This window comes from Mustela lutreola, chromosome 5 (genome assembly GCF_030435805.1).
Source record: "Mustela lutreola isolate mMusLut2 chromosome 5, mMusLut2.pri, whole genome shotgun sequence".
NCBI lineage: Eukaryota > Metazoa > Chordata > Mammalia > Carnivora > Mustelidae > Mustela > Mustela lutreola.
In genome coordinates, this window is record NC_081294.1 from 85,703,392 (window position 1) to 85,727,905 (window position 24,514).

Consider the following 24,514-nt stretch of genomic DNA (forward strand, 5'->3'; position numbering starts at 1 on the left):
GGATTCATTTCTTGCAGATTTGGTCCTTCTTGTAATTTATCAGTATCTTGGCTATTATTTTGTTTTGTTTCTTACTAAAGACCGAACGGCAATCTGAGGAGGTACCTTAATGACCACACAGTACTAGGGGAAGGAGAGAGCTGAGCAATTGGGGCTCTGAGTCTGGATCTAGCTTGGACCTGAGCACATTTTTCTTTAATGTTTTACATATTAGGTTTCTACCTACAATTTCATGTGGAAAAGAAAAAAAGCTTTCCTTTATTCAGTTTTGAAAATCCTGGATTCTGAACAAGGCTTCACATAGAGCAAATGAATAAAAGTTTCCATAATTGCAGAATCTTACATGTTTGATGTTTCTGGGAAGTAGGTTCCTGATAGAGGTGTGATTTAAGGCAGCTTGGAGACATAATTCTGAACAGGCTTATTAGTCTGCTTTTAACTATAGGTTTTGTTGATGGTGATAGGATGAAACTCTCTGAAAGCTGTCAGCCAGGAACAATGTATGCATAACCCAGGGGATGAGAAACCGGATCAACAAACATCATGTAGTCAGGAAACATTGTGGTTTCTTAAGTTAACTGCTAATGCATTATTTTAGGTAGAAACCTCCTTTTGCTCTGACAGGGCTACTTTTAAAAGAGCTTTTCCCCTGAAACCTTAGGTAGCATGGAATTGTCATCAAGAAATAATTTTTCATCTTTGAAATGTTTGCTTATTTCCTTAGTGAATTTTTGCAATGTGACTCTGTTGTATCTTTTTCCTACCTTTACAGATATAATGTAGCTTTTAAAAATTGTTCACTTTTTTTTTTTGTTTTTTGCCTCCAGCAAGATACATTTTATACTCATTTTGAGTTCCATGTAAGATGTGGTTAAAACCAGCCAGTAGTGTTTAGTAGTTAAAAATAGTGCACATGAAAAAGTGTTCATCATCATTAGCCATCAGGGAGATTCAGATCAAAACCACATTGAGATACCATCTTACACCAGTTAGAATGGCCAAAATTAATAAGGCAAGAAACAACAAAGCTGCTTTGGAAAACAGTGTGGAGATTCCTCAAAAAATTGAAAGTAGAGCTACCCTATGACCCAACAATTGCACTACTGGCTATTTACCCCAAAGATACTCTCTACCTGCCTCTCTGCCTATTTGTGATTTCTGTCTGTCAAGTAAATAAATAAAATATTTTTTTAAAAAAGTCTCTTATGGTTTGTCTCCCTATTTGATTTCATCTTATTTTATTTTTTCCTATCTTCTCCTATGATTCTCTGTTTTGTTTCTTAAATTCCACATATGAATGGTTTCATATGATAACAGATCTTTCTCTGAATTGACTTGGCAGAATACCTTCTATTCCATCCACATCACTGCAAATGGAAGATTTCATATTTTTGGATGGATGCACAATGTCCTTTGATCCAACAATTCCACTTCCCAAACAGGTCTGCAAAGATGGAAGAATGGTCACTGCATTGTTTATAATAGCAAAAAGTTAGAAATAACAAATCTTCATTAGTAGGGATTATAAAAAGTGTGGTTACATACATGCAGTGGAATACTATATTGTCATTTTTAAAATGTAGTAGATACACATATCTGGACTCTGAAAGATGTTTAGATATATTAGAAAATTACTAAACAGAATATATAGTAGAAACCATTTGGTAAAAATATCAAGTCATCATATGTAATAGATAACATATTAGATATTATGTATTAACATTACATAATACATACAATACATAATATTTAATGGGTATATAAGCTAGCTATATACACTAGGTAATATTATCAAACTTTTCACAGTAATTATTTCTATGACTATTGTGAGTTACAATTATAGGAGATGTTTGTTCTCCTTTATTCATTTCTGCATGTAAGTTGTTTTTAGTAAGCATGACAATTTATAATACATTATAGTATAATACATACAGTTTATGATATAAAATACATAAAATTTTGGTATTGATGAAAGACTGGAAGGAAATACACTGACATGATTATAATGCTTGTTTCTAATTGATAGAACCGTGAAAGATTGTCACAATTTTTTTGTGCTAGACGGGTGCCTGTGTGGCTCAGTTGGTTAAGCATCTGCCTTTGGCTCAGGTTTTGATCCCAGAGTCCTGGAATAGAGCCCTGCACCAGGCTCCCTGTTCAGTGGAGAGCCTGCTTCTCCTCATGCTCTCTCTCACACCTACGCCCTTTCCCTCTCTCTCAAATAAATAAATCTTAAAAAATAAGTTTTTGTGTGCTGTAATAACTCCATGTATAATTCCAATCTCATGTGTTAATGCTCTGCTTTTGTAATTAAAAAATAAAAAGGTAGAAAAAGGAGGCAGGGAGTCAGAGAATGAGTTGTTAAGGATTGGATTAGGTTCTTAGGTCACACCTAAACATCTTCTAGCTTCAGTTCGCTCTCTTTAGTCACTGAGAATGTTACATTTTCAGAATGCCAAAAGTGCAATTTAGTGGATCAGTTTCTTCTTTAAGAAGGCCCAATTATGGGAGAAAAGGCATTAGAGATAAATATATGAATTGTTTTTGCTGGAGGGTTCCACCAAATGTGTTCTTACCTGGTGGTAATCATATTTCCTAATTTTGCCATTTGATCATATAAACTGCTGGAGCCAGAGTCCCTCATAGCAGAGGACACTCGCTCCTGAGGCATGGCTTCTCCATTTGTTTGTAAGGATCCATCAGTGCATGTGACTACAAGCTAGAATCGATTTTATTTCATTTATTTTATTTTTTAAAAAGATTATTTATTTATTTGAGAGAGGGATAGTGCACATAAGCTCAAGTCTGGGAGGGGCAGAGGGAGAGGGGAAGCAGGCTCCCTATTGAGCAAGGAGCCAGAAACAGGGCTAGATCCCAGGACCCCGGGACCATGACCTGAGCTAAAGGCAGACGCTTAAGGGACTGAGCCACCCAGGCGCCTCTAGAGTTAATTTTATTTACTTTATTTACTTTATTTTATTTTTTAAAGTTTTTTCAGTGTTCCCAAGATTTATTTTTTAGAGTCAATTTTAAACAAATAGTGGCTTTGGTAAATTTCTAGAGCATCGGAGTTTTGAGGCGGTAAGTCCTTCAGCCCTGTGATGTCAGCTTACTTCTCAGAAGAACTCCCAGCTCAGATTTTCCCAGAAATCTGACCATCTGAAGCAAAGATGTAGACACCAGGTCTTTACCTTGAGGATTCCATTTCCAGTAAACTCTCTTGTGGGCAAATTTTCATACGCCAAGAAAACTTCTGCAGCAGACTTTGGTTGTCCTAGAATTTGAATTTCATAGATCACAGTTCATAAAAGGTCCCCCTCATAGGAGGCTCCTACCAGGACCCCTGTTTTCCCTGCATATACAGTTCTTGCTGATTTTCTACTTTTCTAATAAGAGAGGGAATAGAGAAGAGGGATCAATAATTGGCAGCCAGACCAAAATCCACAAGTTACCAACCAAGGCCACAGCAGGTGGGATTTGCCACAAAACCAGAAAGACAACCAGAATTATGGCATTTGAGTCAGCAAATAGCAGTATCATTTAGCAAGATGCTTGTTGCTGATGGAAAACCATTTCATAGATGGAAAATCATCAAATTGCTTCACTCTTTTGCTGCTGTGTTTTTAATTGGCAGGCCCTAAGGCTTTGTGGCATGAGTTCCGAATACATAAATAAAGTCATTTCATGTCATAAAACCTTTTCAAATGGCAAAATTAGGAAAGGAGAGTTGATTCAAATGCCACAGAGACAAAAAATGTGTTTTTCCGGGACAAAGGAAAATGAGTGATTTAAGTTTGTGGCAAATTTTAGTCTCGCTGCGCACCCACACAAATAATCTTTTTTAAAAATTATATTCAGCACTTGGGTACAAGTACATAGTGTCCCCAGGAAGTTCAAATGTCTATTATCATTATTAATACCCTTGTTTTTCTCACTCGCTCATTGCCAAATACAACAAGGAATTAAACCCAAGCTACTGCGGCAAATGGGCCAGGAGCATGAGGATCCTAGATAGAAAAAGCCTGGTCAGCTTTTCCGTTTCCCATAGGGCGGGTTCCTTCTCTCGTAAGGATGGCTTCTTGGAAAAGGTCACCACAGTGTGTCATACTGACAACTGTCTGATTTCACCAGGTAAAAGAGTTTCCTACATTTCCTTGGTTATGTTGGAAACACTCTTAAGATAGTAGTTACCTGCTTAGCAGTCAAAAGAGAAAGGGATCCAGAGGGATGCCACTATCTCAGGGGCTGTGTTTTCCCTCTGGAGATGCAGCCTCCATCTGAGGTCAGGTGTGATTTTGTGTTGTTTTCTGTGGGGATTTTACACAGAGTTCTCCTATCTTTGTAGACTCGTCTCAGTCTGTTCTCAGAACGGAGACTAAAGCAGTCCCCGAGGTATGCAGCTTTCAGCTCAAGTGGCCAAAGGAATGTCCCAACCAGGCATTTCTACCAGTGAGGCAAGCTAAGGGATTCTTTCTACTTTTTGGAACGTCAGTGAGCTGTGGAAGGAAGAAATGAGTATGGTTTCCTTTTTTCTTCTTCTTCTTTTAAAAGCTGAAACAGGAGCAGGATTGTAGCTGTCACAAGCTGACTAAATATTTTTTTACAACACCAAAGCCTTTAAAATCCTTGGAACGCTTGTGAGAACTAATGTTTATGTTGGGACCTTTACATTAATTGGGAGTGGGTTCTGTGTGTCCAACTTACATGTGCACCGTGCCAGCCACGGCCGCTGCCGGGCCTCCACATCTGAGGAAGGTAAGGCGAGAAAATCATTCAATCCACCGTCTGGAATAACTTAAGACTGCAGAGAAGTCGACTTCAGCTCAATGGTCTGAAAATGGACGAATCAGAATGAGGTTTGCAGCAAGCCCAAGAACGCCCTTGACATTCAAACCACACACCCTAGCTTCCCTGACTACCAGACTCGTAATTCTACTCTGTCTCTCCACCTGGGGAAGTTCTGTGCAGTGTCAGAATTCAGCCAATAGGCCTCAAAACCCTGGGAGGATTCTATTTCTTAAAGATAAATCTAAGACCTAGTTGCAGAGGGTTGATTTCAATCTTCTCCCTTAATAGAATCCACCAAATAAAAATATATAGAAAATGGAGACGATGTGGCTTGAAAAAATTCACTTTAATCTGATTTATACCAGGGTGACTTAGCATTTATCCAGTAATCGGTTTTCAAGTTGAAACATTTTTTTAAAAAATGAATCTATGGATCAGTTCAATGGAATGTTCACCAGCTACTCGTTTGCACATATTAAATATTAGCCTTTAATAGGGTTGCTGAGCCAGTTTACATGTGAATTGACCCTGAGGAAATCTGAGTGTGACTGTAAAGGTCTAAAGGTCATGACCATAATTTAGAAAAAAGACAAAAAGGTTGTCTTCCTATGGTTACTCTGTAGGGTTAGCTTTTGTGTGGGACATATCCCTGGCTATTATTGTCAAAGTATAATTTTTAAACATTGAAAAATGGCATTTCATATTTATTTACCTTGGTAACTGGGGCACCATCAGGATGGTCAAACCGAAAGGAGAGGAGTGGAGAGGAGAATTCAAGGACAGAATTCAAGGGATTGAGTATATGCGGTTTATGAAAGAAAGAATCCAGGAATCAGATTGCTAAATTAGGTGTTGTTTTGTTTTGTTTTGTTTTAAAACTGATGGGAATGCAACATGGTACAGCCACTCTGGAAGACAGTTCAGCAATTTCTCACAGGGCTAACCATACCCTTACCATTGGATCCAGCAATCACAAATAAACTGAAAGTTCATGTTCCCACAAAAACCTGCACACACATATTTATAGCAGCTTTAAAAAAAAAAAAGATTTTATTTATTTATTTGAGATAGAGCATGCACACAGAGGGAGATGCAGGCTCCCCGCTGAGCAGAGAGCCCTATATGAGGCTCAATCCCGGGACCTTGGGATGATGACCCAAGCTCTAGGCAGATGCTTAACTGACCGAGCCACCCAGGTGCCCTGATATAGCAGCTTAATTTATAAGGGCCCCAAAGTGGAAACCATCAAGATGGTTTCACAACAAGTGAATGGAAAAATAAACGGATATATCCATACAATGAAGTATTACCACGAAAAACAAATGACACAAAAAGACATGGGGGAACTTTAAATGCATATGACTAAGAGAAAGAAGCCAGTCTGAAAAGGCTATATATTCTATGATTCCACCCATCTGGCGTTTGGAAGAGGCAATAAAAATATCAGTGGTTTTGGGGCGCCTGGGTGGCTCAGTCGTTAAGCGTCTGACTTCAGCTCAAGTCATGATCCCAGGGTCTTGGGTTTGAGCCCTGCATCGGGCTCTCTGCTCAGTGGGGGGCCTGCTTCTCCCTCTCCTGTTCCCCTGCTTGTGTTCCCTCTCTTGCTGTGTCCCTCTCTGTCGAATAAATAAAATCTTTAAAAAAATCAAATCAGTGGTTTGCACATACACACACACATAAACTCACATTTCGTAAAAACAGGAAGAAAACTGTAGAAGAATGCACCCCTGAGATACATGATTATCTCTGGGAAGAGGAGTAAGACAAGAAATGAGAGATAGAGGACACAGATTAACTTTTTCCTCTTAAATTTTTGCATTATTTTATTCCTTGTGTATATACATATTAATTTAATAATTGAGGAGAACAACTCACTAAATGATAAACAAAAAATTTTTTCTACTTATTATCACAGGAAAAAAAAAGATCAGTGGTTGCCAGGGATACATGGAAAGTAGAAAGGTTGAATAGGTGAAGCATAGGACACTTTTAGGGCAGGGAAACTATTCTGTATGATATGTGAATGGTGGATATGTGACACTATGCATTTGCTAAATTCCACAGACAGTACAACACAAAGAATGATCCATAGAGTAAACTATGGACTCTAGTTAAAAATAATGGATCAATACTGTCTTGACGCTTGTAACAAATGTTCCCACACTAAGCATGATATTACTAATATGGGAAACGATGGAAGTCCAGACCAGGAGAGCAAGGATACACTCAACTGTCTGTACTATCTGTTCAGTTTATCTGTAAACCTAAAACTGCCAGAAAGTAAAGTCTATTAACTTCAAAAAACCTGTTGAATGTCCTATGGGTTAACAAAACCGTAATTTTTGAGATTCCTTTTTCCACCCAACAGAGATTATTTACAACTCTCCTCTACAAAAAGTCATTTGCCACTTATCAGTCTTCTATAGTTTATGTCTGGTCCTAAGCAATAACAAATAGTAAGTTAAACAAAGGTGCATTTCCCTAGAGAACTGTGAAATATGTGGGTAGGCCTGTTCTACAATGCCAGGATGACGCTGAAGGGAAGAGGCATATCGTCCTTGTGCCATATTTAAAAGTGTCAAATATTTTTTTCTTAGTATTATAACATATCCTATTTGCTAAAAAATTTTGTCACGCTCTTGGTCAATCTTGCAAATAAATTTCCAAATTAAGAATTAGCTCCTTGGGACACCTGGGTGGCTCAGTTGGTTGGACGACTATCTTCAGCTCAGGTCATGATCCTGGAGTCCCAGGATCGAGTCCCACATCCGGCTCCCGGCTCCACGGGGAGTCTACTTCTCCCTCTGACCTTCTCCTCACTCATGGTCTCTCTCACTGCCTCTCTCTCAAAGAAATAAATAAAATCTTTAAAAAAAAAGAAAAAAAAGAATTAGCTCCTTGTATCAGCCAGAGCCCAGTCAGGAGTCAGAAACCATAGCAATTATTTTAATAAATAATTAACTTATCTAATAAATAACTTAAATAATAAATAATCTGCCAGTTATTTAATATAAAGACAGTTGAGCAAGTGCTGGAAATCAGAAACACGGAAAAAGAACATGAAGATATCATAGAAGTAGCAACTTCAGGCAGTGATTATCACAGAAGTAGTAATTTCAGGACTGCAGGAACAAAGGGTGGAACCTGGAATATTACAATTTAGAAGCTCAGGAAGCAGAGACTAAAGATCTAAGGGTGCCTTAGGAACTCGGAGGGGGGACCCAGAATTACTGGGAGCCAGATCTCTGAAGTGGGGTTGTGATTGGATGGTATGGCATCACTGAGGGATTCAATAAAGCCAGTTGTGGGTATGTGGACCACCTGCAGACTGGAATTAACTGTGGCTACTAGAAGGGACTGACACTGCCGGGATGAAGGGCTGTTTGCAGGGTGACATTGATGACGTTGATAGGAACAGGAAACAAACAGGAAGGAGCAAGTGACTTGTTCCCCTAGCGCCTCCTATTGGCAGAACCTGCAAAGCGCAAAACGGCAAAAGAGAATTGTGCTTTGGTTCACAAAGCAGTGACTAGAAGCCGGAATTTGAGGCTGAGACAAATGCTTAACAACCAGCACTCTGCTTTAACTGGGACGCTTAGAAATTAATAAATTTGCTGTTGTGGAAAAGCGTGGGCTTGGGGGCAGTCAGATCTGGTTTTTTATCGCAATTCAAATACGTGCTAGCATGTTACTCTAGGCAAATACTGTATTGTCTTTCATTTGTCTAAGCCTCAGTTTCCTTATATGAAAACAGGGACAAGAATATCTATCCATAGGGCTTTTGTGAGGATTGAATAAGGTCAGGTATATAAATTGCCTAGAGTGGTGGCAGAGACAGGCAAACTCAGGCAGTGGAACTTAATCTATTAATCACAGTATACACTAGCTTTCCAATCTATGTGGGGAATTACCTGGTTGGTCAAAAATAATACAGTTCAGGTGGGTGGAGGACAAGTGTATGTGGTTATTAAAAAGCAACATAAGGAATCTTTATGGTGATGGCACTGTGTGTATCTTGACTGTGTGGAGAGAACACAAAACTATATAAATGGCAATGTGGTGTAAACAGTAGGGAAATAGATCATCTCTGGATTGTATCGATGTCAATATCCCAATTTGAGTTACAATTTTAGAAATTGTTACCATTGAAGGAAACTGGGCAAAGCCTACAAGGGATCTCACTGTATTATTTCTTATAACTGCATGTGGATCTATAATAACCCCAATTAAAGTTTCATTTAAAAATAATAATATTGTTTATTATTGATGCTGAGACTGCCTTCTATGATGCCCCTACATTAACTGCAAAATGAGGAAAGTATCAACTAGGGATATTTTCATGTCACACTAAACATTTTAAACCATGTTTCTAGGGACAGAAAAATGAATAGTTTGAGGTTTTGATGATAATGGATTTAACTTTATAAACATAGGTAAAAGCTATATTACCCTCAAATGATATTTTGACCTATAAAACTTAGTAAAGCAGATGTTCTGAAAGATTTAGGACAATATCGCCAAAGAAAAACGCAAAGCTTGAAGCAATACACACTGTTTAGTCTCTGACCCCTTTACTCCATTACTGAAAGTGAAACATGGCAGAAGTGGGCTCCAGATTACCAAAAGAGTCCTTTTTGGCCCAAATCATCCAGAGATTTTACCTAAATTCTTCCCTTCAACTTGGGTTTAGACACGACCCGTAAGCGAAGCTTTAATCATCATTCCAAATGTCAAGATAAAGTGACATCTCAAAGAAGCCATCCGGTTCCGCAGATTAAAAAAACAATGACTTTTAAAAAGTATATGTTGAAAAGATCTTGCCAAACAGCTGAAGTAACAAATGAAATCTAGCTGGTTTCCGGCAGAGATTTATCATCTCTATCAGTGCATTTGCTCTTAAGCAAGCTGTAAGGTTCTTGTTTGGTTTGGTGGGTATCTGCTGTGTGACTGTGTTTGAAACAATCAGTTGTTCTGAATCAGCTCCTTGTTCTCTAAGGCTATCCTGTGATTAAAGACATATCTGAATGCATTTCTGTGCTTGTATCAGGCTTACTAGCTCAAGAAGTGACTGAGTAATAAAAACACAGGGCAGGTTTTTACAACCAAACAAAAACAGAATTATCCTGCGAACACATTACACATCTCACTGTGCCGGATGGTGTTGTTGTTGCTCCTGCCTTTCCTTTAAGCTTGGAACATCTCTCTTGCCACTAAAACTGTCAGAAGCCGGAGCGGGGGGCGGGGGGTGGGTGGGGGTGGAAAATGGACATAAATTCTTTTCTTGTTGGTTCCGGATCACCTCCCCATTTCATTTCATAGTAAACTGAAAATTTATGATAAATCATGCTATATTCTACCACATAATTCTACCATGAGATACAGTCAATCCCTCAGATAAAAAGGGCCACCACAAAGGGAAAAAAAAAAAAAAAAAAACCTCTTCTTTTATTGAGGCTGTTGAATTAGCAACTTGTTTTGAACTCTAAACAATGGCATGCTATTATATTGCTCTGAACAGAGTGGGTGTTCCACATATTCTTGTTAATTATCCATGATAAGAAGTGAGAAGAAAAAAATCCACACAGGAGACTATCCCTGTTGGAATCTGATGAAGATGTGTAGCTTAAAAAAAATTCAACCCTTCTTTGAAAATGTTTCTATTATTGCTTTCATTTTAATTAAAAATCTTCTGTCTGTATAGCAAGAGCTATGAATTATAGCTCAGAATTTTCCAAGATACCTTACAATTGTCATAAGAGGTCAAACCACCAAAAAAGACAATGGAGTGAATTGAACAGGGGAGGAAATTGCATGCATGTCTGGGCTTCTTCCTCTCAGGCTCCCACAAGCTCTACGGAGCAGAAGCTGCCAATGGAGTACAAAGGTCTGCCCTTTGCTGCAAATAACTGTGCTATTCTGAGGGCATCAAGGCCTCTATAAGGCAATGAAGTCAGTGCATTTATGAACTGAACTCAGTTATAAAGAATTTCAGATTCCAGCAAGGGAGTTTCTAGTGGACCATGCTAAATCAGGATGAATTCAGAATTAGATTAATGTCTTTATATAGCGGTTATGTCCTGAGAGGGGGCAGAAAGCAGGAATTCATGGTGGCCCTCCTTCTGATTTGGAACCCCAGAGACCAGTTAGTTTGGTCCTGATCCAAGCACATGAATATCCTTCTACTCCTAGTCAACTGTGTAACCAGGGACAGTTGTTAGGATGGGTAGAAAAGAGGCAAAAATTCATGCATACCCATCACTCCTGGAAAACCAAGTATAAGCCCTTTTCTGTAACAGAATTTTAACTAATAATCATACAATTCAGGGCAAAACTAACCAAAAATAACCTTTCTTCTGCCACTGTGATCATAGCATTCTGAGCCATGCCAGGCTGTTAAAGTTGGTGGGACCAATGTCGTTGTAGTTATTTATGTAGGCTAGTTATCCCCCAACATTCCTATTTTTGCCGATGGTACCATCACTTTCCTATCATCCAGCTTTGAAACCTTGAAGATTCACGTTAAAGTCTTCCATCCCTTGTCATATGTAACTAACCAATACAGTCAACATATTCTGTTTTTTAACGTTCCAGTCACTGCCCTCTGAAAATTTATATTCTAACACTTTTTCATGTTATTCGTTTGCTCAAAAGCGTTCAGTGGCAAACACCTCTGGATTATTCAGTAAAAGTCTAAATTCAACCAAGTATCCACAGGCAATAAAAATCTGGCCTGGGGTTGTTCTTCCAACCTTATCTCCCTACATGAATTATACATTCCTCCCAAATGAGTCTATTCATTGTTCCTAAAACCTGTGACCCATTCCTATTTCCTTTGCTTTTCCAAGGCTGCGTCCTGTGCCTGGAATGCCCACCCTTGCGAGTATTAATCACACGCCCTGGGGTTCTTAATTTCTCGTGTGGATAGCTTTTGCCTTCTTGGTGAATGTCCTGCTCAGTATCGGACTGCTCCTGCAATCCATGTACTTGGTTTCAAAGAGCTTCTTTATTAGGCTTAGCTTCTTTTTCAAGCTTTATTATTTGAAATGAGCAGAAAATGAGGGAATCCAGGCTGCAGTCTGTTATCGATCCTCACCCACTGATCTATGCATTGTGGAACCTGGTGAATTCTATATGATTACATGGCTTCTATATATGATAACATTTTATCCTAGGTGAAAAATACTCAAATATGGAATATTTTTGTCAGAGGATTGTAAGAGACTCTGTTAAACCTTCCTATTCAAAGTGAGGTCCACAAACCAGCAGCACTGTGTCATTGGAAGCCTGTTAGAAATGTACAAGCTTGGATGCTACCCTGACCTATTGATTACATATGCATTTTAACAAGGTTCCTCAGGGAATTTGTGACTCGTGTGCACAGTGAAATCTGGGAAGCACGGGGACCTTGAGAGCCTACCTTGAGATCCAAAATGTTTGCGTGACAAGATGAGAAGAAAGAGGCAGTGTGAGATAATGGAAATTATTCTGAAATAGGAACCAGAAGTTGTACATTTCGTGTCATTTACCAGTCGTAACCCTGGAAAAACCACTTAACCATTTTGGGCCTTGCTTTCTGATCTTTCCAATGGGAATAATCTCTCCCTGTTGTTTCACGGGGGTGGTTGCAAAGTTAGGGGGGAAAATATGAAAGCGATTTAAAAAACATTTTGGGGCACCTGGCTGGCTCGGTGGGAAGAACAGGTGACTCTTGATCTCAGGGCTGTGAGTTCCAGCCCCACATTGTGTGTAGAGATTACATAAAAATAAAATCTTCAAAAACCCCAAAGCATGTAAGGTTTACACACATTAAAATTTTTTTTTTTTAAATATCCTTTCTCAGGATCACACAGCTGGTTTGTGGCAGAGTAGGGACCACAATCCAGCTCTTCTGACTTCTGGTCCAGTTCACTGTGAGAGGCTCCTGTCCCCACAAACTCAGGCTCTTGGCAATGATAAGAGGCAGCTGGAACAATCTTTTGAGAAAGGAATTTGATAATATGTCTCAAGAGTGTTTCAGTGTGTTAATACCCCCCAACCTAGTATTTTCTTTACTAGAAATCTAGCTTAAGGAAATAACTGAAGAATTTTAAGTAATTACGTTCACTGCAGATTTACTTATAATAGAAACAAAACAAAACAAAACAAACAAACAATGGCAAACAACTGGAAGGTCCAGTAGGGAATTGTTAAATTACAAATTATCATAGGATAGCACATGATGCATCTAGGAAAATTGGTTCTCTTCTTCCCATAGTTACTAGAGTCCAGAAGATACCAGTGAACCTATGGGAAGCCATAAATGTCATCCAAAACAAACCTAGGTCCAAGCTGTCCCTGAGGTTAGAAAGCACCATCTATACCGTTCTGTAGATCCCTGCATATGACATCTGGTGTTCCTCACATGACAAACTGGTCTACTTAGTTTTGTTCTCTGCCTCCAGGCCTGTCCCTAACATTTGTGAAACCCATGACAAGAATACAAATTAAAGCCCACATACCATATGTCTAAATAATTAAATCAAACCAACATACTGTAAATAACTTATTTTATCCTCCTATCCTTACAAATCTACTTTCACAGTGATCACTGGCTTATTTTCTCAGCATTACACTATCTAGCTCCAACCATGTCACTGCAAATGGCAAGATTTCATTCCTTTTCACGAATGAATAATATTTCACTGTGTATGTATGTACGTATGTGTGTGCATATGTACATATACACACCACATCTTCTTTATTTAGTCATTTATGAATGAAAATAGTTGGGCTGATTCTATAATTTGGCTGTTGTAAATAATGCTGCATTAACACAGGGGTGCATCTATCTTTTTGAATTAATGTTTTCATATTCTTTGGGTAAACACCTGGTAGCGAAATCGCTGGATCATATGGTAATTTTATTTTTAAGTTTTTGAGGAGACCCCGTACTGTTTTCCACAGTGTCTGCACCAGTTTGCATTCTCACCAACAGTGTAAAGGGTTCCACTTTCTCCACATCCTCACCAACACTTGTTGTTTCTTGTGTTTTTTACTTTAGCCACTCTGACAAGTGTGAGGTGGTATCTCATTGTGGTATTTGATTGAGCATTTTGATTTGCATTTCCCTGCTGATGAGTGATACTTAGCATCTTTTCAAGTGTCTGTTGGCCATCTGGATGTCTACTTTGGAGAAATGTCTGTTCCTGTCTTCTGCCCATTTTTATTTGGGTTATTTATTTTTCAGGTGTTGAGTTGTATAAGCTCTTTATATATTTTGGATACTTAACCCTTTATCAGAGATGTCATTTGTAAATATCTTCTCCCATTCACTGGGTTTTGTTGATTGTTTCTTTTGCTGTGCAGAAGCCTTTTATTTTGGAGTGATCCCAATTGCTCATTTTTGCTTTTATTTCCTTTGCCTCAGGAAGACGTGTCTAGAAAAATGTTGCTACAGCCATTGTCAGAGAGAAATTACTACCCATGTTCTCTTCTAGGATTTTTATGGTTTCAGGTCTCACATTTAGGTCCTTAATCCATTTTGAGAGTATTTCTGCTTATGGTATAAAAAAGTGGTTCCATTTCATTCTTTTGTATGTAGCTGTCCAGTTTTCCCAGCACCATTTGTTGAAGAGACTGGCTTTTCCCCCTTTGCATAATCTTGACTCCTTTGTCAAAGGTTAATTGACCATATAATTGTGAGTTTATTTTGGGGCTCTTTATTTTGTTCCATTGATCTATGTGTTTATTCTTGTGCTAGCAACCCCACTGTTTTGATTTCTATACCTCTGTAGTATATCTTGATATTTGGGATTGTGATGCCTCCAGTTTTGTTCTTTCTCAAAATTGCTTTAGGTATTTGGGGTCTTTTGTGGTTCCATACAAATATTGGGATAATTTGTTCTAGTTCTGTGAAAAATGTTCTTGGTATTGGTATTTTGATAGGGATTTCATTAAATCTGTAGACTCACAGGGACTGCGTTAAGTGTATAGTTTATTTGGGATAGTATGGACATTTTAACAATATTTATTCTTCCAATCCATGAGCATGGCAAGTCTTTCCATTTATTTGTGTCAATCTTCAATTTCTTCTATCAGTATTTCATAGTTTTCAGAGAATAGGACATCCAACTCCTTGGTTAAGTTTATTCTTAGATATTTTATTATTTTTGGTGCAATTGTAAATGGGATTGTTTTCTTAATTTCCCTTTCTGCTACTTCATCTTTAGTGTATAGAAATACAAGGATTTCTGCATATTGATTTTGTACCCTATGAACTTACTGAATTCATTTATCAGTTCTAGTAGTTTTTTTTTTTTTTTTTTTTTTTTTTTTTTTGTGGCGCCTTTAGGGGGTTTCTATATATAGTATCATGCTATTGGCAAATAGTGAAGATTTTACCTCTTCCTTGCCAATATCAGTGCCTTCTATTTCTTTTTGTTGTTTGATTTCTGTGGCTAAGACTTCCAGTACTATGTTGGGTAAAAGTGGTGACAGTGGACACCCTTGCCTTATTCCCTTTTTTAAAAAAGATTTTATTTGTTTGAGAGAGAGAGAGCATGAGCAGGGCGGAGGGCAGAGGGAGAGGGAGAAGTAGATCCCTTGCAGGGAGCCAATGTATGACTCCATTCCAGGACCCTGGAATCATGACTTGAGCCAAAAGGAGACGCTTAACTGACTGAAACACCCAGATTCCTCTCCTTGTTTTATTCCTGATCTTAGGGGAAGATTCTCAGCTTTTCACCATCGAGGATGATGTTAGTCATGGGTTTTTCATATATGGACTTTATTGTGTTAAGGTATATTCCATCTAAACCTACTTTGTTGAGCATTTTTATCATGAATGGAATTTGTACTTTGTCAAATGCTTTTTCTGCATCTATTGAAGTGATCATATGGTTTTTATCCTTTCTCTTGTTGATATGCCTTTCCTTTTAATAATAGCTCATGGACAATTTTCTGTTTCAATGAAAGTAAATATGTATCATTTTTTTAAAAAAGATTTTATTTATTTGACAAACAGAGATCACAAGTAGGCAGAGAGGCAGGCAGAGAGAGAGAGGAGGAAGCAGGTTCTCCGCTGAGCAGAAAGCCCGATGCGGGGCTCGATCCCAGGACCCTGGGATCATGACCTGAGCCGAAGGCAGAGGCTTTAACCCACTGAGCCAACCAGGTGTCCCTGTATCATTATTCTTAATATCTGTAGAATATCCAATATATTTCTTTGTTCATTTATTCAATAAATATCCATATATGGACCTGGCACTGGAGATGCCAGGAGATGCTAGATTCTGGAGATGCAATCATAGGTAAGCAAGTCTTTGCAAAAACAAACTTACCATAATTAATTAAATTAGTTGGACAGTAAAGTTGTTTCTTCTATATAAACAAGTTATGGGGGGGGGCACCTGGGTGGCTCAGAGGGTTAAATTTCTGCCTTTAGCTTGGGTCATGGTCTTGGGGTCCTGGGATCAAGCCCTGCGTCAGGCTCTCTGCTTGGCTGGGAGTCTGTTTCCCCCTCTCTCTCTGCCTACTTGTGATTTCTCTCTCTGTGTCAAATAAATAAATAAAGTCTTTAAAAAAATAAAAATAAAGAGTTATGGGAGCACCTGGCTGGCTCAGTTAGTAAAACATGCAACTCTTAATCTCAGGGTCTTGAGTTTGAGCCCTGTTGGGTGTAGAGATTGCTTAAAAATAAAATCTTTTAGAAAAAGGGTTATGATAAATCCCCTGTACATAAATTCTTATGATGCTGCTTGAATATTTTCTTAAAATAAATTCCCTGAAGCATTAATCAACCAAAAGTAAATATTTAAAAAATACTGAAACAAATGTGGATTAACTTCCAGAAATGTTCCAATGATGTTCCCATCAACAGCACTTATTGCTCCATATTCTTGCCAACACTGGGGACTAGTAAGTTTCCAAATCTTTGCCAATCTGATAGGCAAAAATTAAAATAAATGTTATCTCCCTTTCAACTGACAGCTCATATATTTTGCCTTGGGATGGTCATCTTTTTCTTAGAGATTTGTAAAAATAATTATCTACATTAAAGAAATTGTCATGTATTTTACAAATATTTCCTAATTTTTTGTTTGTCTTTGGACATGGTTTGTATTTTGTCATAGTTTTGGTATTTTTAACCATATTGAAGTTAATTCTTTTCCCACATAAAACAATTTCTGGTGACTACTCACAACTTCTAATAGTGATGGCTAATTCATAGGCCTGTTGATTGGAAACACTTGGAAATCTCAAGATCGAGGTTTTTGTGTGGTGAAACACTAATACCAACTTGTAGATCTCTGTTGAATTCCTGGCAGGGCAAATGGGAAACCCTCAGGAGCACGCAAGAGGAAGAGTAGGTGATCTGAAAGTCTGTTCCTTCACGAGGGGAAGGAGTGGTTTCTGCTGGGTGGAAAATGCGAGCCAAGTGATTTAAAGAAAAGGAGTGGAAAAGAGGTAACAACCAGTTTGGCTAAGAGAGGTCTGGAGAGGAAGATTGGGTGGAAAGAGGGAAAGAGATGTGGTGGCAGTGGTAAGGAGTGGAAATTTGGGGAAAGAGAAAGAGGTTTAAAGATAATTTTTAGGAAGTTTGTCAGTATGATAGCCAGTTTTCACAAAACCTGTGGCAACAAAAACCACATTACTCATCATACTTTGAAACTGGACTTGGACATATTCTTGGTTCAAGGCAGGGGCTGGTAAATGCAGTGCCAGCCCAAGGCACCCACCTATATTTAAGCTCCCCATTGTGGTCACACTAAGGGTGATGCCCCAGCATTCAAACCATTGAAAACAATTAATCTAAGGCACTCACGGCGGCTACTCCCTTACCAGTGCTCTATTCAGGAATTGTGCCAATGAGATGCCAGGAAAGACTTCACTGGAGAAAAGCAAAGAAGAGTCTCTCCTGATCAAAGAGGACATGGAAGCCTGTTACCTCAGGTTGTGTGGCCTTGAGGGGAACTTGCCGTAAGAAGCTGAATGGGTGGGTAGTAGAGAGAAAGACAGAAAGAAGCTGGGTCCTTAAAAACATCAACAAACCACCGAATGCACCTTTCCTGAAAGTCTGCCCTACTTCTGCCCTCCCTGTCATGGGAAATAATAAACATCTTAACTCTTTATTCCTGTGGAAGTCAGACTTTCTCTTACTTGCAACTAAAAACATTCTAAGTGACACATAGAGTGGAGTTTGAACAAGTTGGAACCCTGGCAAATGTACTGAATTCCTAAACATAGCAGTCTGGACTTGCTCAGTCCGAATGTTTTGATTGTATCTTTTTTCAAGAGCCATTCTGAGTGGTTCCTGGAATATGCTGTGTTTTCTCCCACCTCAGGGTCTTTGCACATGCTGTTCCATCTTTCTGGAACATTTCCTCCCTCTGCTCTTGTGACCCTGACTCTGGCTCGACTTTAGTTCTCTATTAGACATTGAGGGCTCCAGAAAGATTTCCCTGGCCCCACAGGTCTGAGTGGGTGTTCCTCCGTGTGCCCCCACAGAGCTGTGTGCTTTCCTGGGTACAGCTTCTGTCAACTTGTAGTGACTTTCCTATAGCTCCCCGTGCAGCCAGGGACATATCTGCTTTGGTCACCATTATCTCTGCAGGGCCTGGCATATTGCCATATCATGTTTTCAACATTTGCCAGATGAATGAATCAAAGACACATTCATTCTTTCTACTTGGGCTTTAGAAAGATTTTGCCTTTCGCAAGAAAGCTGCAATTTGCTACAAACATAGATCCGTATTTAACTTTTTCTTTAAAATGCAGGTTCTTCTTGAACAGAAAAAGAATGTTAGGTAGGAAATAAAGAAATCTGAAAAAAGACTGGACAGGATTTCAGTGAATAAAAAAAAAAAAAGGGCAGGCTCTTTCTGTGGTCTGTGCTTACTGTGCAGATATAATTGAGATATAATTAACATATCATAAAATTCACCCTTTTAAAGTATGTATGTAATTCAGTGCTTTCTAGTATTCACAAGGTTGTGCAGCCACTGCCACTGTTTATTAGTTGATAAACATCTAGGGAGTTTTTACTTTGGGTTATGACGAATGATGTTGCTATGCATGTCAGTGTGTCAGTTTTTGTGCGCACCTGTGTTTTCAATCGTCAGAGCTCTGTACCTCAGAGTGAAATTGCTGGGTCACAGGGTGACTCTTTGTATAACTATTTGAGGAGCTGCCAAACTGATTTCCTAAGTGGCTGCACCATTTTACCTTCCCACCAGCAGTGTACCAGGGTTCCAATTTCTCCTCATCCTAGTGAAGATCCATTTGAATAAATTTATTTTAGGCAAACAGAATGCGGACTTGGAGAAAAAGGAATGATATACTTTCTACCCATGTGGTTGATGTGTACGAATCAAATGGTGGGTAATAACCTCACCAATCTGCCATTTCACTTCTAAGAGCTCATGAAGACAAAGCAAAAGAAAAGAAAATGATCCACTTAGGAATGAATGATTGATGTAACCAAAGTTGTCTGTTAAAAAAAAAAAAAAGCAAAAACAAAAAAGCATACATTTTGAGTAAAGAGTCTGAAGTAAATTTGAACTTGAAAGCTATGCAGCAGTGGCCTCCGCTTAAGCCTAAACCATCCCCTGTTGGGGTTTAGATGTATCTGGGCCTGTTTGGTCAACTGAGCTGCCAGAAACTGATCTGCAAGAGGGACCAAGGAACTCAGGAGAGAGAATTCATGTAACAGAAAAGCTTATTAAGTCTTCTTGTGGGAGGCACGGCTCTAAACACACAGGACTCCCCAAACTCTAGTCTTCCCTCCATGTACCCAGAATGGAGTCCTAGGTGAGAAAGTCCTGTGCATAAAATCTGAAAGCACTGTTTCTGTGCTTTGCCTGTTTTATCCACCCGCCCCCCCTACCCCCAAATTCCTCTGCTGAAATCATAATGCCTCATGTGATGGTATTAGGAGGTAGGGCCTTTGGGATGTGCTTACTGTTGTCAGGGTAGAGCCCCCTTAAATGGGATTAGTGCTATTATAAAAGAAACCCCACAGAGTCCCCTAGCCCCTTCTTCCCCCAGCTCACAGTGGGAAGGCAGCAGCCTACAACCTAGAAGAGGGCCTTTACTAGAACCCAACCATGATATGTTCTTGGACTTCCAGCCTATGGTATTTCTGTTATAACAGCCCAAAGAGACCAAGACAATTGTTCTTGATAAAAGCTCTAAGGCAAGGAATGAAAGGTAATACTGTCTCAGTAATCTGCTCACATAGGTAGGTTACACAAAAGGGAGAGAGACTTCATGACCTCCAGAATATTCACCTCTGTATTGATACACTGCAGCCCCCTATGTCCCAGGGGTGGTGAGGGTGGAAATGGGCTTGTAGGGGGGTGGTTGGCTGGTGACATTGGAGGCTGCTGTGAGACAACTTCACAAAATTGTATGGGTACTGAAGATGGGAGGAGTCGACATCACTGAAGAGCAGGGCAGGAGAAGAGAGTGGTGGTAGCTCGTGAACTTTCTGGTGGGCTCATAGGCTCTCTGGAGATTCCCAGAAGGGGCAAGATGGGGACTAGAGCTGAGGAAAGATCATGACCTGTGCGGATCATCACTATCTGTATGTTGAGAGTGTAGAGCATTTTGTCTAGGAAAACAGAGTCTAAGTACTAACAAAATAAAATTAAAAAATAACTAGGTAGCTCAGAAATGAGCCAAACGATTTAGAAACAAATGACTAAAAACCACATTGTTCTTTTGGGATGACTGGTAGTCGTATAAATTTTTTTCCACTTCAAAAGTCTTTGCTATTGTGATAGCTGATGTAATAACCCCGTGTAATGGCCTTTCCTGTTATAGGTTACTGTGTTGTTCTCACATTTGGGAACTTTCCATTGCTTCAGAGGTGAACTTTCCCACAGTTTTCTATCCCATGACATTTGAGGTTATAGATGAAAAGGTAATTAGTCGTCGATGGTAGGAAAAGTAAGCAGCCAATACAATGTGTAATGATAAAAAAAAAATGAAGCAAGCTCAGTGGATCCAAGATGTTGATTTAACATAAAGCCAACACAACAGAACCTGTGAGGGTGGCCATGCCATGGGGTTCTTGCATCTCATGAGGGAGCTGAAGGATGGGTCCACACACGCTACAGTTTCAGCCTCATGGAAACGGAACCATGTGATCACACCTCTGTTTTTCTAGTAGGATGAAACACATTAAGTTCAGGCCAATGCCTGTTTTTGTAGATATCATGAGTTATCATTAGACTCTTTTTCTGTCAAAGAATACTTTCCAGACTTCCAAGAAAGAAATACAACAGATCCCATCCATTCTTGGTATGTGTCGAAGCATTAAGACAGCTCAGGGAATGGTGGGGAGGTGTTTGTAAAACATGTTACAAATCTAATCCTTCATTTCAGCTCAGGTTATGATCTCTGGGTGGTGAGATCTAGCCCCGAGTGAGACTCCCCGCTCAGTGTGGAGTGTGTTTAAGATTCTCTCTCTCCCTCCCTTGCTGCTCCTCCCCCAGGTCACACTTGCTCTCTCTCTCGAAATAAATAAACAAAATCTTAAAAAAATATAAACACCTTAGAAGGCATGGTCAAAGAAGACACCATCTTCCCTCTGTGTATGGAAAAGATGGATCAAAGCAATGGTTTTAAACCATGCATTCAGTGGGGGCATTAACCACCCTGAAATTATCCTGGGGTGCCTGGGGAAGGGCCACATAAGTCCACAGCTCTCACAAAAATCAGATTGCCTGAGTTTTTATCTCTTTTGTTTGTTGGCTCTTGTCAGATATTTATATTTGAACATAGGGATTTGTTGCTCAAAGGAGGAGGAGAGAGAGCATGAGAGAGTGAAAGAGAAAGAGATTGAGAGTGAAAACCACTGGGGTTTGCTTAACTTCACTTGTGCAAATGTTATGATTACTCAGGAGGAGCCTTCTCCTGGCTGAATCCTGCGTGTTAATCACAGTTGTAGCAAACTCTGTTGCTGTTTTCCTTGCTCACACCGGGAAATCATCTACTCCTGGCTCCCAACAGATGGTCTTGGCAGAGCTTGTCATGCTGCTTTGTTACTGAGCTGCACGGTGGAAACGCAGAGCCCTTGGCTGGGTCTGTCCCACCAGCCCCTGGCTGACCTCTCGTGCTGTACACCTCCACATAGGGGAAGAAAACTCACGAGCCTCGGGCAGGCGATGGCTGTACCGCTGGTCCTGTCCAGAACTTGTTCAGGACAGCTGAGATTTAAAGAGAATCAAGGAGAAGTCAGCCATTCCTTGAAGGGCCATAAAACTTATGGAAATATCAGAAGATGACACAGTCAGGGGGAAGGCTTGGATGCTTGGCCACTTTAGCACTTAGCTCCTGGCCCTTTAGAAACAGCATGTCAAACAAAGTGGACACTGCTGAGTCCAAAACCAGCTTTGATATTTGCTGAGGTTTTTGGATTGTTTGTTTGTTTGTTTGACATCTTTATACACAGGCACTTTAAGACACTGTAGAGAGTCTTCCAGTGTTTTCCATACATCATAATGGCATAAAACCAGGGGAGGAACAGAGACAGTCAGAAAGAATTACAAACAGAGAATAGAAGAAAAATACGCAAAAAAAGCTAGGGTGAAATCTGTGAGCATAATCAGTAAGTTAATCTGGCAATGTAAAATTGACCCAGTTAAGAGCAAAGAGAACCAGTTAGGTCCCTGCCTCCTATGAGTCTCCCCCCAACCCCCACCACCACCTCAGGCGGGCTTTGGGCTCCTCAGGCCACAGGCAGACGTGTCAGTTCCTGCTGGCTTCAATCCTGTCTGGCCTCTGGAACAACGGCCAAGCACTTGATCATTCAGCATTTCCCAATCCTGCGCCTCCAAAGGCCACACGTGGCACTATTGGGAGTTCTTCGCCTGTTAGCAGGCCTGGAATTTGCCTGCTGCACCCACATCTGGTCCCCAGATGGTGGGGCTGACCCAAGGCTTCCAGGTGTTCACCAAGTTGCAGGTTCCTTGCGTTTGTGGCCAGTTTGCCCGCTGAGTATTTTGCCTGTTTTTTTCACAGGGACTAGAATCTGGTGGAGAAGCAGTCTGGAGCTGCTGTGCCTCTCCTGGCTCCTGCCAGCCTGCTCATCTGTCTTTTCTCCTCTATGGCCCATTCACCCCACACCAGGCTACACTCAAGTTCTATGCTGGTTATTTTGAAAAATTTCCACCCTACAGCAAAGCTGAGAAAAGAGTGCAATGGATAGCTGTATAGTGCACGCTTAGATTTACTAATTGTTAGCAGGTTACCACATTTGCTTTTCTTTCTAGCTCTTTCTACACACCCACCCACCCACCCACACACACACACACACACACACTACCATCATTGTCCCAATAATGTTCTTTGTGGCTATATATTCTTTAAAATTCAGAATCCAATCAAGGATCATGCATCTTTAGTTTTCTTTGATCTAAAACAGCTCCCCTGCCTTTCAAATCATCTCTTTTTTTTTTTTTTTAAAGATTTTATTTATTTATTTGAGACACAGAGAGATCACAAGTAGGCACAGAGGCAGGCAGAGAAAGAGGGGGAAGCAGAGAACCCGATGTGGGGCTTGATCCCAGGACCCTGAGATCATGACCTGAGCTGAAAGCAGAGGCTTTAACCAACTGAGCCACCCAGGTGCCCCTCAAATCATCTCTTTTGACGCCAGTATTTTTGAAGAGTCCAGGATGACTGTTTTGAGGAATGTCCAGTTTGAATGTCTCATTATCTCCTCCAGCTTAGATGCAGTGGGGCTACAAGGATTTTTTTTTTCCTGCCTTTGCCTTGCTGCACACACGGTGTTTTTGGCAGGAATACCCTATAGGTATGACTGCCTCTTAGTTATGGGCTGTGACTTCCCTTACCTTCCCCTGCACATCATTGCACAGGGACTGTCTCCCCCTACCCCAAACAGAAGGCAGAGCAGAAAGGGTGGCCAAGCAAGGGTGGCTAAGAAATTTGTGCTGGGCTCCCGACGTTGTTGCCATCAGATACTTCTCTGACAGTTCAGTCAGACTGGCGTGGTTCAGAATGGAAAAAGCTAGATGTTCCCTTTTGGATCCCATTTTCAGTAGTCACAGATGAGCTCTCAGATATGCTGGGGTCTTAGAACTCTGTCATAGTCTAATTGTGGCCAGACTGAGAGTGGACCCAAGAGGAAACAAAAGGGGAAGAAATTCCACAGAAGCTGAGAATCTGAAAGGCCTTGTAGGCCTAAAGGCTCTGGTGTATAACCTTCAGTATGTGGACAGAGCTTCTCGACTCACCAAGCAGAATCAGCAGGCAAAGGGACTGTTGTGCTGAGCTTCAGACAGAGACAGGAAAACCCAGGAGGAGTCAAGACTGGATGTCTGGTTGAGCACAGGGACTTGGCAGGTATCCACGCTCTGCGTTAGCAAGGAAGCCAAGTTCCTCCTTGGAAAGGCAGCATGGGTACTGTGAGTTCAAAAAGTCAAAGTCCCAATCCAGAACCCAAAAAACCCCAAATCCTGAACCCTCATCGGTTGGAGGGGGAGCCTTTCTGTTTTGATCAAGCACTATGCTTGGTGGACAAGAGGCACCCATTCCTTGCTGTTGAATAAATATAATTTCTAAAGAAACAGGGTCAGATTTAGTATTCAAGAATTCAATTTAAATGGGAGGATCCAAGAGGATCTATAGCATCTGAAGGTATAGATGGGGAGATGGCAGAACATAGCATTTTGGGATACCTAAGTCAAGGAAAATCCAGTTGGAAAATGGGGTTGAAGCATTA

General features: G+C 40.1%; 1 long non-coding RNA gene across 4 annotated transcripts in view; it reads right to left on the reverse strand.

The window, feature by feature from the left end:
* Positions 1-728: 728 nt before the first annotated feature.
* LOC131832239 (uncharacterized) overlaps positions 729-24,514 on the reverse strand; it is a 42,924-nt gene continuing 19,138 nt past the window's right edge. For all 4 annotated transcript variants that reach the window (XR_009353959.1, XR_009353958.1, XR_009353957.1 and 1 more), the window contains 3 exons: positions 4,705-4,831; positions 3,192-3,274; positions 729-1,444 (listed from right to left, as the gene is read on the reverse strand). This is a non-coding gene — a long non-coding RNA (uncharacterized LOC131832239). The remainder of the gene's footprint in view (positions 1,445-3,191; positions 3,275-4,704; positions 4,832-24,514) is intronic.